Here is a 16,667-nt window from a genome sequence, read left to right as displayed (position 1 = left end):
TGAATGTTGGTGTTGTCAAATTCTTTGCCATTGTCACTTCTAATCTTCTTAATCTTGCAATCAAATTCATTTTGTGCTTTCTTGGCAAACTTCTTAAATATAGATGCAACTTCAGATTTGTCATGGAGAAAGAACACCCAAGTGTATCTTGAGAAGTCATCAACAATCACTAGATAGTAGAGGTTGCCACCGGCACTGACATAATTTGTAGGTCCAAATAAATCCATATGAAGTAGTTCCAGTGGCCTTGATGTTGACATGAAAGCTTTAGTGGGATGTGTATTAGCAACCTGCTTTCCAGCTTGACATGCACTGCATGGCTTGTCTTTTTCAAATACCACATCCTTTAATCCTCTAACCATATCCTTTTTTAATACTTTCTTGAGAGTGCTCATTCCAACATGTGCAAGCCTCCTATGCCAAAGCCATCCAAGAGAAGCTTTGGTGAAGAGGCAAGTTCTTAAGTCTGCATCTTCTGAAGTGAAATCCACTAAGTAGAGGTTGTTGTATCTAAATCCCTTGAATACCATTGATTCATCATCTATTTTTGTTACAATAACCTCTGATGGAGTGAATAAGCATTGAAGTCCAAGATCACAGAGTTGTCCCACTGATAATAAATTGAAGCTCAAGGGTGCAACTAAGAGAACATTTGATATTGATAAGTCATTTGAGATTGCCACCTTGCCAAGTCCTTGCACTTTTCCTTTTGAGTTGTCTCCAAATGTGATTTTATCTTGACCATCAACATTCTCATCTAGTGAGGTGAACATCCGTGGGTTGCCTGTCATATGTTGTGTGCATCCATTGTCAATAACCCAATGGCTCCCACCGGTCTTGTAGTTCACCTACATTCACAGACAATTCAAGCTTGAGTTTTGAGGGCCCTATATTGCATAGGACCAGTGACTCTCTCAATTAAGGACTTTGCCACCCAGATTTGTCTAGGTCTACTCTTATTTGGTGGACCTAGGAATGTAACCTTAATCTTTCCATTTGCCACCTTTCTTAGAACATAGTGAGCATTGAAAGCAAATGGTCTTGAGTGCTTAGGCAAGGGAGTTGGTGGTTTAGCTTTGCAGTTGTGGGCAAAATGACCTTCATTTCCACACTCAAAGCATTTGATAGGCTTGTGAGTCTGCTTTGGCTTGTATTGAGTGATAGCTTTCTTTTGCACAAAAGCATTGTATCCAATACCACTCTTGTTATTTTTCATAACAGTGTTCATAAGCAGCTCATTTTGGAGGTATTGACCCTTGTTGAACTTTTGCACACTTGTTGCAAGATGTTCATTTTCACTTTTTAGTTTCTTGACCTCATTCTTAAGCCTTTGGTTATCCACTGCCAACTCATTGTTGAAATCATTGTTCTCAATAGCAACTTTTCCTCTAGTAGTTGCATCAGTCAAGTAATTCTTCAATTTTTGGTTGTCTAAAGTCAGGACTTCAACTTTTTCAGTCAATTCAGCATGTAGACTAGTTTGCTCTTCTTGAATCAAATCATCACATGAGGTTGCTACATCAAGCTTAACAACAGGGTTAATAGCCTCATGTGTTTTGCAAGATAAAAGTTCATTTTCAACAAGAAGATTGTCATGATCAAATTTAATTTGAGTATAGTCTTCCTTGATCTTTACTAGTCTAGTTTGCAACTCCCTATTAACTTCATTTAATTTGTCATATTTTTCCTTAGCATCTTTTAGGGAGTTTGTGAGCTCATTTACAGTTGATGACATAGTTTTATTTTCTTCTTTTATTTCATCACTAGCCTTTATAACTATGTCATACTTGGCATTTAAAGATTCATTTTCATTTTTCAACCTATCACATTTAGCTTTTGACTTTCTAATGATTTGAGTATATTCTTTAAGTAAGTCAGCTAACTCATCATATGAAGGTGAAGCAAATTCTTCATCACTATCACTATCACTATCATCATCAATATTAATATCATTTTGTACCTTTCGTTCACCCCTAGCCATGAGGCATAGGTGAGAAGTGGATGATGGCGATGGTGGTGGTGAAGAGAAGTCCCCGGCGATGGCCGCAACTTTTTCATCATTCTCTTCTTCACTTGAAGAAGACCCACTTGATGATTCGATGTCGGTGAGCCAGTCGCCAACAATATATGCCTTTCCATTCTTCTTCTTGTGGAACCTCTTTTGCTTCCCATCCTTCCTCTTGAAGAATTTCTTTTCCTTCTTTTCATCATCGCTGTCATCTTCTTTCTTGCCCTTGAACTTATTCTTCTTGGGCTTGTTACATTGATGAGCAAGGTGACCAAGCTCACCACAGTTGTAGTAGTCCATCTCAGAAATGGGCTTTCTTTTGTTGGAAAAGAACTTCTTCTTTCTTGAATCAAATTTGATGCCCTCTCTATTTAGCTTCTTCAACATCTTGGTGGTCTTCCTTACCATCAAGGCAATGTTTGCATCAAGGTCATCATCACTTGAGGATTCTTCCTCAACTTGTATTTTTGCTTTTCCTTTTCTTTCATGATTTGCTTTGAGAGCCAAATCCTTTCTTTTGGAAGATGATTCTTCTTTGTCGTTGATGTGCATGTACATTTCATGGGCATTGATCTTTCCCAAAATTTGTGTAGGTGTGGTAACTGAAAGATCCATTTGATGTAGCACAGTGACAATGTGTCCATATTTGTCTATTGGGAGGACACTGAGAATCTTCCTCACAACATCCGGTTGTGAGATTTGAGTAAGCCCCAATCCATTGACTTCCTCTACAAGAATATTAAGTCGTGAGTACATAGCATTTGCATTTTCATTTGTAAGCATTTCAAAGGAATTTAACTTTCGCATGGCTATGTGATATCTTTCCTCACGTTCACTTCTAGTTCCTTCATGTAGAGCACAAATGTCCATCCACAAATCATGAGCATTTTTATGATTCCTTACTCTATTGAACACATCTTTGCAAAGGCCTCTAAAAAGGGTGTTTTTGGCCTTAGCATTCCATTTCTCATAATTGAACTCATCACCTACAAGATTTGTGGGATCTCTAGGTTCGGGGAACCCTTGTGTGGCGGCTTTATAGACACCAATGTCTATAGCCTCTAAGTATGCTTCCATACGAATTTTCCAATAAGGAAAATCGTCACCATAAAAAACGGGAGGAGGTCCATCCCCACCGGACATCGTAACTCTAGCGGTTAAGCTAATTTATGAGCAACAAGGCTCTGATACCAATTGAAAGGATCACGATGCCCAAGAGGGGGGGGGGGTGAATTGGGCTTTTCTAAAAATCAACACTAATTAAAACCTAAGCAAGAGCTAAACAAGAGCCCAACTTCACCCCAACAACTTAGCACTAAGAATATAATACTAGAAATGTAACAAGGCTAAGATAATACTCCAAATACTTGCTAAACAAATGCGCAATGTAAAGTGCTTGAATTAAGTGCGGAATGTAAAGCAAAGTTTAGAAGACTCCTCCAATTTTTCCCGAGGTATCGAAGAGTCGGCACTCTCCACTAGTCCTCGTTGGAGCACCCGCGCAAGGGTATCGCTCCCCCTTGGTCCTCGCAAGAACCAAGTGCTCACTACGAGATGATCCTTTGCCACTCCGGCGCGGTGGATCCCTCGAGACCGCTTACAAACTTGAGTCGGGTCACCAACAAGATCTTCACGGTGATCACCGAGCTCCCAACGCCACCAAGCCGTCTAGGTGATGCCGATCACCAAGAGTAACAAGCCGTAGACTTTCGCTTGACCAAGAGAAGCCTAATGCAAGTGGTGTGTGCTCTAGGTGGCTCTCACTAGCGCTAATGAGGAACAAGCGCGTATTATGATTCTCTAATCTCCTCACTAGGCTTTTGGTGCTTGCAATGCTCTACCAAAGTGCTGGAATAAATGTGGAGTGCAAGACAATGAATATGGTGGGTGGAGGGGGTATAAATAGCCCTCACCCACCAACTAGTCGTTACAGGCACTTTACTGCGCGATGGCGCACCGGACAGTCCGGTGCGCCAACGGTGCGCCACCGGTGCGCCAACGGTCGTTTCCAACGGCTAGTTCTGACAGAGAGCCGTTGGACTCATGGCGCACCGGACAGTGAACAGTCCACTGTCCGGTGCACACCGGACAGTCCGGTGCGGTGTCCGGTGTGCCACTAAAATTCAACTCTGAACGCTGCGCTCTCGGGTTTCTGCGAAGGAAGAACACTGCCGTGGACCAGCCTGGCCCCACCTGGCAGAGGGTGCACTGGACAGTCCGGTGCACACCGGACAGTCCGGTGCCCCTAAGCCAGAAACCCTATCTCTTGTTTTTCAGCTGATTTTCAAATCGGTTTTCGCTCTAACTTGTGTGTGAGTTCTAGAGTGACACCTAGCACTGTGTATGAGTGTGATTGTGCACCAACACTACACTAGAACTCTCTTGGTCAAACTACTCATCGACAACCCCTCTTTATAGTACGGCTAAAAGAGAATAAAAGACCTAACTAAATCGCGAGTGTCCACATCTCCTTGACACTCGGACTCCGTAGACCTTCACCTTTTGTTCCGTCGTTTTAGCCGTCGCTTCGAGTTCTTATTTCCGGGATTGTTTTCACCGTTGTAGTACTTCTACCTGTCATGCGACCTAACTTACCATTTGTCTCTGCAAAACACACGTTAGTCACATATAATATTACGTTGTCATTAATCACTAAAACCAACCAGGGGCCTAGATGCTTTCAGAGAGCGCTTTAGGGTCCCTTGGGTTTCTGATTTATCCTGCAAAAAGAATACCCAAGTGAAGCGGGAAAAATCATCAACAATTACAAGACCATACTTACTTCCCCCGATGTTGAGGTAGGAGACGGGTCCAAAAAGATCCATGTGAAGAAGCTCCAGTGATCTTGATGTTGTCATCACATTCTTGCTGTGATGAGTGCTTCCCACCTGTTTCCCTGCATGACAAGCTGCACAAGGTCTATCTTTCTCGAAGCAGACATTGGTTAGTCCTAACACATGTTCTCCCTTTAGAAGTTTATGAAGGTTCTTCATCCCAACATGTGCTAGACGGCGCCACAGCCAGCCCATGCTAGACTTAGCTATTAAGCATGCATCTAGATCGGCCTCCTCTTTCGAAAAATCAACTAAGTAGAGTTTGCCGTCTAATACACCCTTAAACGCTAATGAACCATTACTCCTTCTAAAGACAGAAACATCAACATTTGTAAACAAACAATTGTAGCCCATGTGGCACAATTGACTTACAGACAGGAGGTTGTAACCAAGCGACTCTACTAGAAATACGTTTGATATGGAGTGCTCGTTGGTGATAGCTATCTTGCCCAAGCCTTTGACCTTGCCTTGGTTCCCATCTCCAAAGATGATCGTATCCTGGGAATCCTTGTTCTTGACGTAGGAGGTGAACATCTTCTTCTCCCCCATCATGTAGTTTGTGCATCCGCTGTCGATAATCTAGCTTGAGCCCCCGGATGCATAAACCTGCAAGACAATTTACGCTTGGGTTTTAGGTACCCAGCTCTTGTTGGGTCCTACAAGGTTAGTTACAATAGCCTTTGGAACCCAAATATAGGTCTTGTCTCTCTTGCATTTGGATCCCAACTTACTAGCAACTACTTTTTCATTCTTACATACAAGTGCAAATGAAGTATTGCAAGCATGGTAAATAGTGGAAGGTTCATTGCACATTCTCCTAGGCACATGAGACACAACATTACTTTTTCTAGGCTTACTTCTACCATGCACAAAAGTAGAGCTAGAAGCAAACATAACATGTGAATTAAACGCATCATAACTACTATTATAATGAGCATTCCTAGAAAATTTTCTATCATAAATGTAAGCATGATTCTTTTGATTACTACTAGCCATAGGGGCCTTCCCTTTCTCCTTGTTGGGAATGGGAGTCCTTTGGCTTGTTAAGTTCTTGGTTTCCTTTCAAAAATCAAGCCCATCCTTAATTGAGGGGTGTCTACCAACAATGTAGGCATCCCTAGCAAATTTTAATTGATCAAAACTAATTTTGCAAGTCTTAAGTTGAGCATTAAGACTTGCCACCTCATCATTTAATTTGGTAATAGAAATAAGGTGTTCATTACATGCATCAATATCAAAGTCCTTACATCTATTACAAATATTAACATGCTCTACACATGAACTAGATTTATTAGCTTCCTCTAGCTTAGCATTTAAATCATCATTTAAACTCTTTAAACTAGATATAGATGGCAAGCAGATAACTCAGAAGATAGCATTTCATTTCTTTTAATCTCTAATGCAAGAGATTTTTGCACACTAACGAATTTATCATGCTCCTCATATAAAACCTCTTTTTTTTCTAACAATCTATCCTTTTCATTTAGAGCATCAATTAATTCATTGATCTTTTCTACCTTAGCTCTATCTAAACCTTTGAATAAGCTAGAGTAATCTACTTCATCATCGGAAGAATCATCATCGCTAGAATTAGTGTACTTAGGGGAATCTTGAGCACTTACCTTCTTCTCCTTGGCCATGAGGCAAGTGTGGCGTTCGTTGGGGAAGAGCGAAGATTTGTTGAAGGCCGAGGCTGCCAGTCCTTCATCGTCGGAGTCATATGAAGAGCAGTCCAAATCCCATTCTTTGCCAAGGTGCGCCTCACCCTTCGCCTTCTTGTAAACCTTCTTCTTCTCCCTCTTCCCATGCTTTTCTTGTTCCTTGTCATTATCATTATTGGGGCATTGTGCTATGAAATGACCAGTCTTAACGCATTTGAAACAGGAGCGCTTTCCCCTTGCTTTGTTCTTGTTGGGGTACTCCTTGCGTCCTTTCAGTGCGGTCTTGAAGCGCTTGATGATTAGGGCCATCTCATCTTTGTTTAGCCCGGCAGCCTCAACTTGTGCCACCTTGCTTGGTAGCGCCTCCCTGCTGTTTGTTGCTTTGAGAGCAACGGGTTGAGGCTCATAGACGGGTAGAGGGCCATTAAGAGCATCATCCACGTATCGCGCTTCCTTTACCATCATACGCCCGCTTACGAATTTTCCGAGTATCTCCTCGGGCGTCATTTTGGTGTACCTGGGATTTTCACGAATAAGGTTTACAAGATGGGGGTCAATTAACGTGAATGACCTTAGCATAAGTTGGACGACGTCGTGGTCCGTCCATCTTGTGCTTCCATAGCTTCTAATCTTGTTGATGAGGGTCTTGAGCCTGTTGTAGGTCTACGTTGGCTCCTCTCCCCTGATCATCGCAAATCTCCCCAGCTCGCCTTCCACCAACTCCATTTTGGTGATCCTAGTGGCGTCGTTTCCCTCATGAGATATCTTGAGGGTACCCCAGATTTGCTTGGTGTTGTCCAAGCCGCTCACCTTGTTGTATTCATCCCTGCACAAAGATGCTAGCAAAACAGTGGTAGCTTGTGCATTCTTATGAATTTGCTCGTTAATAAACACAGGGTTATCCGTACTATCGAAATGCATTCCATTTTCAACTATCTCCCAAATACTAGGATGGAGAGAAAATAAGTGACTACGCATTTTGTGACTCCAAAAAGAGTAGTCTTCTCCATCAAAGTGTGGAGGTTTACCAAGTGGAATTGATAGCAAATGAGCATTAGAATTGAATGGAATACGAGAATAATCAAATGAATAGTTTTGATTAACCGGTTTCTTTTTAGACGAGTCATCGTCGTCGTCGTCTCTTGGTGAAGAAGAGGAGGCGTCGCTGTTGTAGTAAATGATCTTCTTGATGCACCTCTTCTTCTTCCCGTCCCTCTTCTTGTGACTCGATCCTGAGTCAGTGGGCTTGTCGTCCCTTGGCTCGTTGAAGAGGGACTCCTTCTCCTTGTCGTTAACCACCATCCCCTTTCCCTTAGGATCCATCTCTTCAGGCGATTAGTCCCTTAGATGAAGAGTACGACTCCGATAGCAATTGAGAGCACCTAGAGGGGGGGGGGTGAATAGGTGATCCTGTATAATTCAACACTAATAGCCACAAAACTTAGTTATGAAAGTTAGAACGACTAAGTAGCTTGAATACGAGCTCTTGTGAACACAGACAATCAAAGAGAAAGCACACAAGAGACACGTGATTTTATCCCGTGGTTCGGCCAAGTAACCCTTGCCTACTTCCACGTTGTGGCGTCCCAATGGACGAGGGTTGCACTCAACCCCTTTCAAGTGATCCGATGATCAACTTGAATACCACGATTTTTCCTTTCTTAGTCTTTCTCCCGTTTGCGAGGAATCTCCATAACTTGGAGCCTCTCGCCCTTACAATGATGATCACAAAAGAAGCACAGAAGTAAGGGAGGGGAGAGAAACACACACAAGACTCAAATCCATAGCACAATCACGCACACAAGTCACAACTTGAGCTCAAAACACAACACACGGAGTTCACAACTCAAATGAAGCTCAAGTCACTATCTCAAAGAATCGAATGCGTGAAGTTGGAGTCTTGGAGTCTTAGAATGTTTCTTGTAAGCTTGTGTTTTCCTCCATGCGCCTAGGGGTCCCTTTTATAGCCCCAAGGCAGCTAGAAGCCGTTGGAGGCCAACAAGGAAGGCCATCATTGCCTTCTGTCGAGTGGCGCACCGGACAGTCACTGTAGACGGTACGGTGCCGACCTCCTTCCTTTTCTGGCGCAGACGACCGTTGCACCTCCAGGCCAGTTGGCGCAACGGACACTGTCCGGTGCACACCGGACAGTCCGGTGCCCCCCACCGACCGTTGGTGCGGGCCACGCGTCGCCTGCGGATTGCGCGGCTGACTGTTGTGCTGGCGACCGTTGGCTCACCGGACAGTCCGGTGCACCACCGGACAGTCCGATGAATTATAGTCGTATGCCGTCAAACTTTTCCCGAGAGCGGTCTGTTCACCGGAGACCAGCCCGGCGCACCGGACAGTCCGGTGTGCCAGACTGAGCTGAGTTTTGGCTGCATCGAGCCAAGTCTTTTTGGTTCTTTTCTTCTCCTCTTCTCACTGTTTCTAGCACTTAGATAAAACATATTAGTACTTAAAAACTATGTACTAAGTCTATAAACATACCTTCTCTTTGATTTACACTTCTCTATTCATTGAGCACATAAGAACTTAATCGAATGTGTTGGGCACTTATTCACCAAAACATAATAGAAATTGCCCAAGGGCACATTTCCCTTTCAACAAGGAATGGCACCTTGTCAGTCTAGAACTCGCATTTGCTATACTTGGCATAAAGTTGATTATCCCTTAGCTTTTGTAGCACCAATCTCAGATGTTCCTCATGCTCACTATCACTCTTGGAATAAATAAGAATATCGTCGATGAATACCACGACGAATCTGTCCAGATACTCCATGAACACCTTATTCATCAGATTCATAAAATAAGTTGGTGCATTAGTTAGTCCAAATGACATAACCGTGAACTCATATAAACCATATCGGGCCGAGAAAGCTGTCTTGGGAATATCCGATGGCCTAATCTTCATTTGATGGTAACCCGATCGGAGATCAATCTTCGAGAATACCCTAGCACCTCTCATCTGATCCAATAAATTCTCAATGAGGGGTAACAGATACTTATTCTTCACGGTAACATCATTAAGGGATCTATAGTCCACACACATCCTTTGTGATCCATCCTTCTTCTATACAAACAAAACCGACGCTCCCCAAGGTGAGGAACTCGGACGTATGTACCCAGCCTCTTGTAACTCCGTTAACTGCTTCTTAAGTTCTATTAACTCTTCTACAGACATCTTGTATGGCTGTTTAGAAATAGGAACAGTCCCAGGTAAGAGATCAATGATAAACTCAACTTCCCTATCTGGTGGCATCGCTGGTAACTCCTCAGAAAAGACATCTGGAAAATCCCTAACCACACGTATGTTGTTTCCAACAAACTCCACATTTGTGAAGAATGTCGCACGTCTGGTAGAGGTAGTTACTGTAATTTCAACGTCAAATCTTTCTCCTTTAGGGCTGGTGAGTTCTATTGTACCCCTACCACAATGTATAATGGCCTTTACCTTTCTTAATCATGACATACCAAGGATTAGATCTATGCTGCTTGCCTCTAATATTATAGCAGTAGCCCCGAATTCTCTTCCCATAATCGTCAATGTCAATTTATGTGTCATATGATTTGCCTCAATAGACCCTTTGGGTGTAATTACTATCATTGGTGTTTTCATAATTTTCAGTGATAACTCATTTATATTGGCATATCGAGCAGACATAAATGAATGTGTAGCACCAAAATCAAATAATATTGTTGCAGGAATTGCATTAATGTAAAACATACCAAGTGCGATGTCATCCCCATCAGGAGTAGCATCAGTGTTGACTTAATTAACCCTGGCAATAGAGAATCCCTTGCCAGATCCTGGAGTCTGCTGCTTGTTCTGAACTGGGGTAGTAGCAATCCTCTGTGGGCAAACATTTGCATAATGTCTAGTCTTCCCACACTTGTAGAATATAGTGCCTGCACTCTGTCCTAAAAATTTCGTCGGGGTGCCAGTGGGGGTAGCCTGACGAGTCGGTGGAGTCCCCTGAGGTGAGTGCTGAGCTGGGCGCTGGCCTCCTCTAGTGTGAACTATTGTACCCTGGGGTGAACCATAGCGAGGATGAACAATGCTGCTTCCCTGTCCCTGGGATATCATCTTCCTCTTCAAATCTTCCAGCTGAACACGCTTGTGTTCAATAGCTAGGACTTTATCGAGCAGCCTATGGAATGACGGAAAGGTGTGAGCCACTAGAGCATACTACAGAGGTCCATTGAGTCCTTCAATAAAGTGCTCCTACTTCCTCTCATCTTCAGCAACTTCATTCGGTGCATATCTGGATAGCTGAATGAACTTATCGCGATACTCACTGACTGACATGCTCCCCTGCTTCAGCGACAGAAATTCCTTCTTAATCTTCATCAGTCCAGCAGGAATATGGTAGTTTCTGAACTGAGTAGCAAACTCTGCCCATGTGATAGTATCAGCAGCATCGTGGGCAGCAGTGTATGAATCCCACCAATGAGTAGCAGGACCAGTAAGACGACCAGAAGCATAGAGAACCTTCTCCTGGTCAGAACATTGGGCAATAATCAACATCTTCTCCACAGACTTCAGCCAATCATCAGCGTCCAGTGGATCAGGAGAACTGGCGAACGTCGGTGGCTTATGGCTCATGAACTTCTGGTGCTTGTCCTGGGGTGGAACTGGTGGAGGAGGTGGATGCAGTGGTGCTTGTTGCTGTTGCTGTTGCGCCCTTCTCTCCTAGCGTATCTCCTCTCACTCTTGGCACATCTCCTAGTGTATATCCTCTCGCTCTTGGCGCATCTCCTAGCGTTCCTGCCGCATATGCGCGTGCATATCTGCCATGGTGTCAGCCATCTATTGCATTATCCTCATCTGTGCTGCAACAGCTGGGTCAGCTCCAGCTGGTGGAGGCTGTGGAGGATCTATCTCAGGTTGTTGTTGTTGTGGTTGTCTAAATATCCTTCGAGTGTGTTGATTGGGAGGTAGATCAATTCCACCACCCTTCCTGGTATTGACCATCTGAGTTAGAAACATATATGGTAAGAGAGAAAGGATCGTAGACAAGGCAGGTAATTACGAGGCATGTTACTTTGGTGGATTTATTAGCTAAGCAGATTAATGTTTTATCTATCAAAGCTAATTCATTACCTTATGGTGGTACATGCTAAGATGTCCATTTATAATATCTCAATCAATCAAAGAAGCAAATATGGCATTTAACATCAGAACAATCAACCAACATTTTTAAATAGAGAAAATAGTTTTAATTTTGTCTTAGGTTCCCTATCTCTTAAGAATGTCATACATGTAGGATTCCAAGGTGTGAAACACATCTTGTCTTAGAGTGGAAAAGATAAGAGTAATCAGAGTATGAGAGCAAAAAGGTGAGACAGGATCAAGATAAGATAAGTATAGAATGAATTAGAGTAAGGTAAGTAGGAAAGGGTTTTGTCCATTTCTATCTAGGTTTCGTCCTACAGTCAACATTTCCTCTGATACCACTTCTGTCACACCCGGATTTAAGGAACAAAGCCGGATGCATCTCATACATGCGCCAAAGAAGACAACATATATAATAAAAGAGTGTATAGAGATAAATGTTACCATAACATCAGAGTACTTATTACATAGTGGAAGTCTTACAAAAATAAAAGATAAATGTAAAACGAACTTAATCCATCCTTGGCTCCAATAAGTCAACTGGGAGACACCACCTAGATTAGATCAAACTCCTCGTTGTGTGGCTCCTCTTGAACCACCTGTTCTTCTCCTGTGGGGGTGTGAGACAGCAAGGGTGATCTCACACATGATCATAGCTCAATAAGTTGTGGGGAAACCAGTGTGCATGAACTCACCAAAGGTGGGAGTTCATGTGAAGTGTAAGGCTGATCAACAATAGGGGTTAAAGCTGAGCATTGCTTTTAATAAGTTGGTCAAATTTTATTAGCAGTTACTAAATGTAAGTGAATACCAAACCATAATAAGAATAATAGAACAAAATTAATAAATAATATAATGCAATGTATATGACAAATTGAATTTAAGTTCCATAAATTAATCATGCGACAGTCTTGAGCTGCTCATGACCATGAGCTCGGCTAGTATACCAGTTTTACACTCTGCAGAGATTGTACCCTGTACCCACAAGTCATGTTACCTATCTGCCAAGGGATTGCGACTCCCATACACCTCTACCAAGGAAGCGAGGCAGGACAACACTACGAGGCCTTTACAAAGTTCCACTAGCTTACGAAAACCCGCTACAATTTATGGGAAGAACACTTGCAAGAATCCCCCTTCTGATCGCCATCGCAGCAAAATCAACCCGAGAACCTCCTTGCATGCAACTACCCTATTGCCCTTTCCTCTTTCGGGTAAGGTAGTCTTCCACTAGCTTTCCAAGGGCGTCCCATTCCACCCTTGTGGTGGCACGTGTTTCTCAAGTTAAGCTCCATGTTCCAATTAAAGATAATGATCTTGACATGAACACAAATAAAATAACAAAATAATTGGAACATGGATATAATGAAATATTAACCCAAAACCATGTAAAGCAATACCAAAACTACCGAAGTGATTCAGGGATAACAAGGTAAAGAGATAAACAGTCTAGGGTGACCTATCGGGTCCCATCAAAATTAAACCTATGCATGAATAAGTGGTATTAAAGAACATTATTGGGTAATAAAAGTGGTCAAGGGCACAACTTGCCTTCAATGAGCTCCTGCTCAGCCACTTCTATCTGTTGGGCACAAGGATCCTCAGTCACAGGCTCTTCTACTTGCCACAATACAAACAAGAACATTATAAAGGAGGAATTAACATGACACCAAACATGTAAACAAAATACATAATAATAATCTACACATTAAAATAAGATCCTAGGAACATAAATCAGTAATTTTGAAGTTATAGATTTTAAGTTATGAATTTCCAAAGGTTTTATGTGCTTGATATATGATTAATTTAAGAAAAAAAATGTATTATTGTTTTCATGTCAAAACAGATAATCTAGGTGATTAACAATATTATTACAAAATTTTAGAAACCGGAATGGATTAATTTGGACTAAAAATGGATTTTCTATGATTTAACCAAGTTCTATCATTTATTTTTACATTAAAAATCCATTTATAATTTAACTTCTCTGTTATACTAACTATCTGGACTGGGCGCAAAATATACAAAAGGTCAGGGATTAATACAGAAAAATTCTTAAGACTCAGCTACACAGTCGATGTGGACTGCAGGTTCATTCTCAAGGAATTCAGGGACTCATTAGCAACTTTGCCAGAGCGAACCGGTATCCTAGGTTCTCGGCCGCCGGATCTATAATGCATGGTGCACATTAGATTGTGAATGGGTATGCTGCGCTGGCTGTTGGATGGAGAAACGACGACCCAGATTTTATAATTTCAGATCTAACCAATGCCGCCCGATCTCGATCTAACGGCACCAGATTAATCACACGAAGGGTTATCCTAGTTCTAATCTCAGTCGCCCAAAGGAGATCGAACGATGATCTCACGTCTTCAACCTCCGGCTATCCTACGACGGAGCAAACTCTAGAACCAGCGCGCTCGTCACGCTGGCAAACTCTCTGCCCGACGATCCCAGGCACTAAACCCTGAATCTACTAGCGCAAAACGATTACGACTATCGCGCGAACACGCGTAATGGTACTCACCAGGAATTAGGGCGCAGAGATCCCCGGCGACGACGCGAGGCGGATCTAGGCGGTGCGCGCTTCGACGGCGAGAAATCACGGTGAGGCAGCTTGAGTTATGGGGCAGGGAAGCCTGCGATCACCATCGTGGCAACGCCACCAACACACAAACCCTGGCACTGAGGCACGTGCACCAGTGTACTTGCCGGACGACGACGGCGGATCAAACCCGAGCTAGCGGTGGCGGTGGGAGCTAAGGAGTTCCAACGGAATGCGGCGCGAGCGGGCGAAAAGAAGGGAGAAGGGTGTGCGCGACCAGGGCCGTCCTCTCCCTTCCTTATACGCGAAAGGATCGACCGGTTGGCCGAGCTGGGTGCGCGTCGTGCGCGGACGCCTCGACGGCAGCTTCGCGCAGGTCGTTCACCACTTGGGCTGACAGCTAGGGTCCACAAGCCAGTGAAGTAGGGAAGCACGGACGCTCTGGTGCGACTGGCAGAGGAGGCCCACCTGTCGGCGCATGGTGGAGGAAAGAAGGCTGGGCCGCGTGGGGGTACTCCTCTGGTGGACCGACAAGTCGAATTGAGCCCAAACGACAGCCTTCTCTTTTTTCCCTATTTTGTTCTTCCATTCCATTTGGATTCAAAATTTAAATTTTAACTCTGTGGTAAAACTTCCTCAAATTAAGAGTATAATTTTGCACATACTATTATTACCTTTATTTATAATATTTATTTTTTAAATACATTTTCTTTTGTTTCTCCACTTCTAAATTCTAGATTTTCTTTTATATTCTAAATTACACTTTGGGACTTTACCATACTTCTTTTCATATGATTTTTATATTGTTACAAGATGCACATAAAAATGGAAACTTCAGCATAATGCATGATTTATTTGAGTATCTTTTGTTAATTATTTATTTGTGTAAGTGAGGTGTCCACATGAAATAATAAATAGAGATAACACACATATATATAAAGGAATATATTTTCTCCTTTTAGATTTTTCTTACAAAGTGGGTATTACAGATCATCAGAATGAGAATCTAATCTTGGCCGCGGGATTTAGATATGATGGCTAGAACTCCTCGATACCCCTTCGCTCGAGTACAGTTGCATAAGAGCCCCTGCACTTTTTGCATATCAACCCGCAGTCCACCCTTATACACAGAACCTTACAAACAGGCCCAGTATCTTATGAAATTGACCATGTAATTCCTCAAAATAACATCTGCAGTCCACTGAATTCGGTGTATTGATAAAATTAATTGAAAAATGATTTCTAGTGTAAAAATAATTCCAGAAACCTATTTAATTCATAAGTAATTCATTTTAACTCCTTTTTAATCCATTTCAGTTGCATTAATTTCATGTTAATATTGTTTATCACCTGGTAACTCTGTTTTGTCATGAAACATAAATTAAAACTATGCACTTAATTTATTCTATATCAAACACTTAAAAACTTTGGAAAATCATAACTCTTTAACCGTAACTCTGAATTTAGTGATTCTCGAACGTACGATCTCATTACGATGCGTAGAATATTATCATGCATTCTGTTCTAATGTTTGGTGTGATATTAATTTCTCTTATACCATTTTTGTTTGTATTGTTGTGAGTAGACGAGCAAGCAACTGTGTACCCAGGTGCTCATCATGTGGAAAATACTGAGCATGATCTTGTTGAAGGCAAGTTGTGTCCTTGATCACTTCTACTTACCCAATAATGTTCCTGTAAATCATTATGATCTGCATAGGTTAATTTTGATGGGACCCAATAGGCCACCCTAGTTTGGTTATCTTTATACCTTGTTTACCACTGAACTTTTGGGTAGCATTTGCTATTGCTTTATGTGGTTTTGGGTGTTAAGATACACATTATTCATGATCATGCTTTTATTACAAATGAGTTATTTACTGTTCATGACAAGATCATTATGTTAATTGGAACATGGAGCGACCACCCGGGAAAACAGTGCTACCACAAGCGTGGTATGGGACGCCCTTGGCTGACTAATTAGGAAAGCTAGTGGAGGACTACCTTACCCGAAAGGGGCAAGGGCGGTAGGGGAGTTGACGGTATAGGGAGGTTCTCGGGTTGATTTTGCCGAGATGGCTTTTCAGACGGGGGATTCCTATATTGCGCTCCTCAGAAACCGTAGCGGGTTTTCTGAAGCTAGTGGAACTTTGTAAAGGCCTCGAAGTGTTACCCTGCCTTGCTTCCTTGGTAGAGGTGTATGGGGCCCGTACAACCCCATGGAAGATGGGTAACATGACTTGTGAGTAAAGATGTGCAACCTCTACAGAGTGTAAAACTAGTATATCAGCCGTGCTCAGGGTCATGAGCGGCTCGGACCCTCACAAGAATAACTTATGGAATTAAATTTAATTGGTCATTTGCATCACATTATGGTGATGAGCGAAAGTTCGGGTGCGACACTACCACAACCTAAGAGGCAATGTCACACCGACATAGAGAAGAAAAAATGACCGAGGTTTGAAAGTTGGGTTCCTGGGCCTTATGTAGTGTATGTAATGGAT

Source organism: Zea mays, chromosome 8 (assembly GCF_902167145.1).
Source record: "Zea mays cultivar B73 chromosome 8, Zm-B73-REFERENCE-NAM-5.0, whole genome shotgun sequence".
Lineage (NCBI taxonomy): Eukaryota > Viridiplantae > Streptophyta > Magnoliopsida > Poales > Poaceae > Zea > Zea mays.
The sequence above is the reverse complement of the archived record's forward strand: the minus strand, read 5'-3'. Positions refer to the sequence as shown.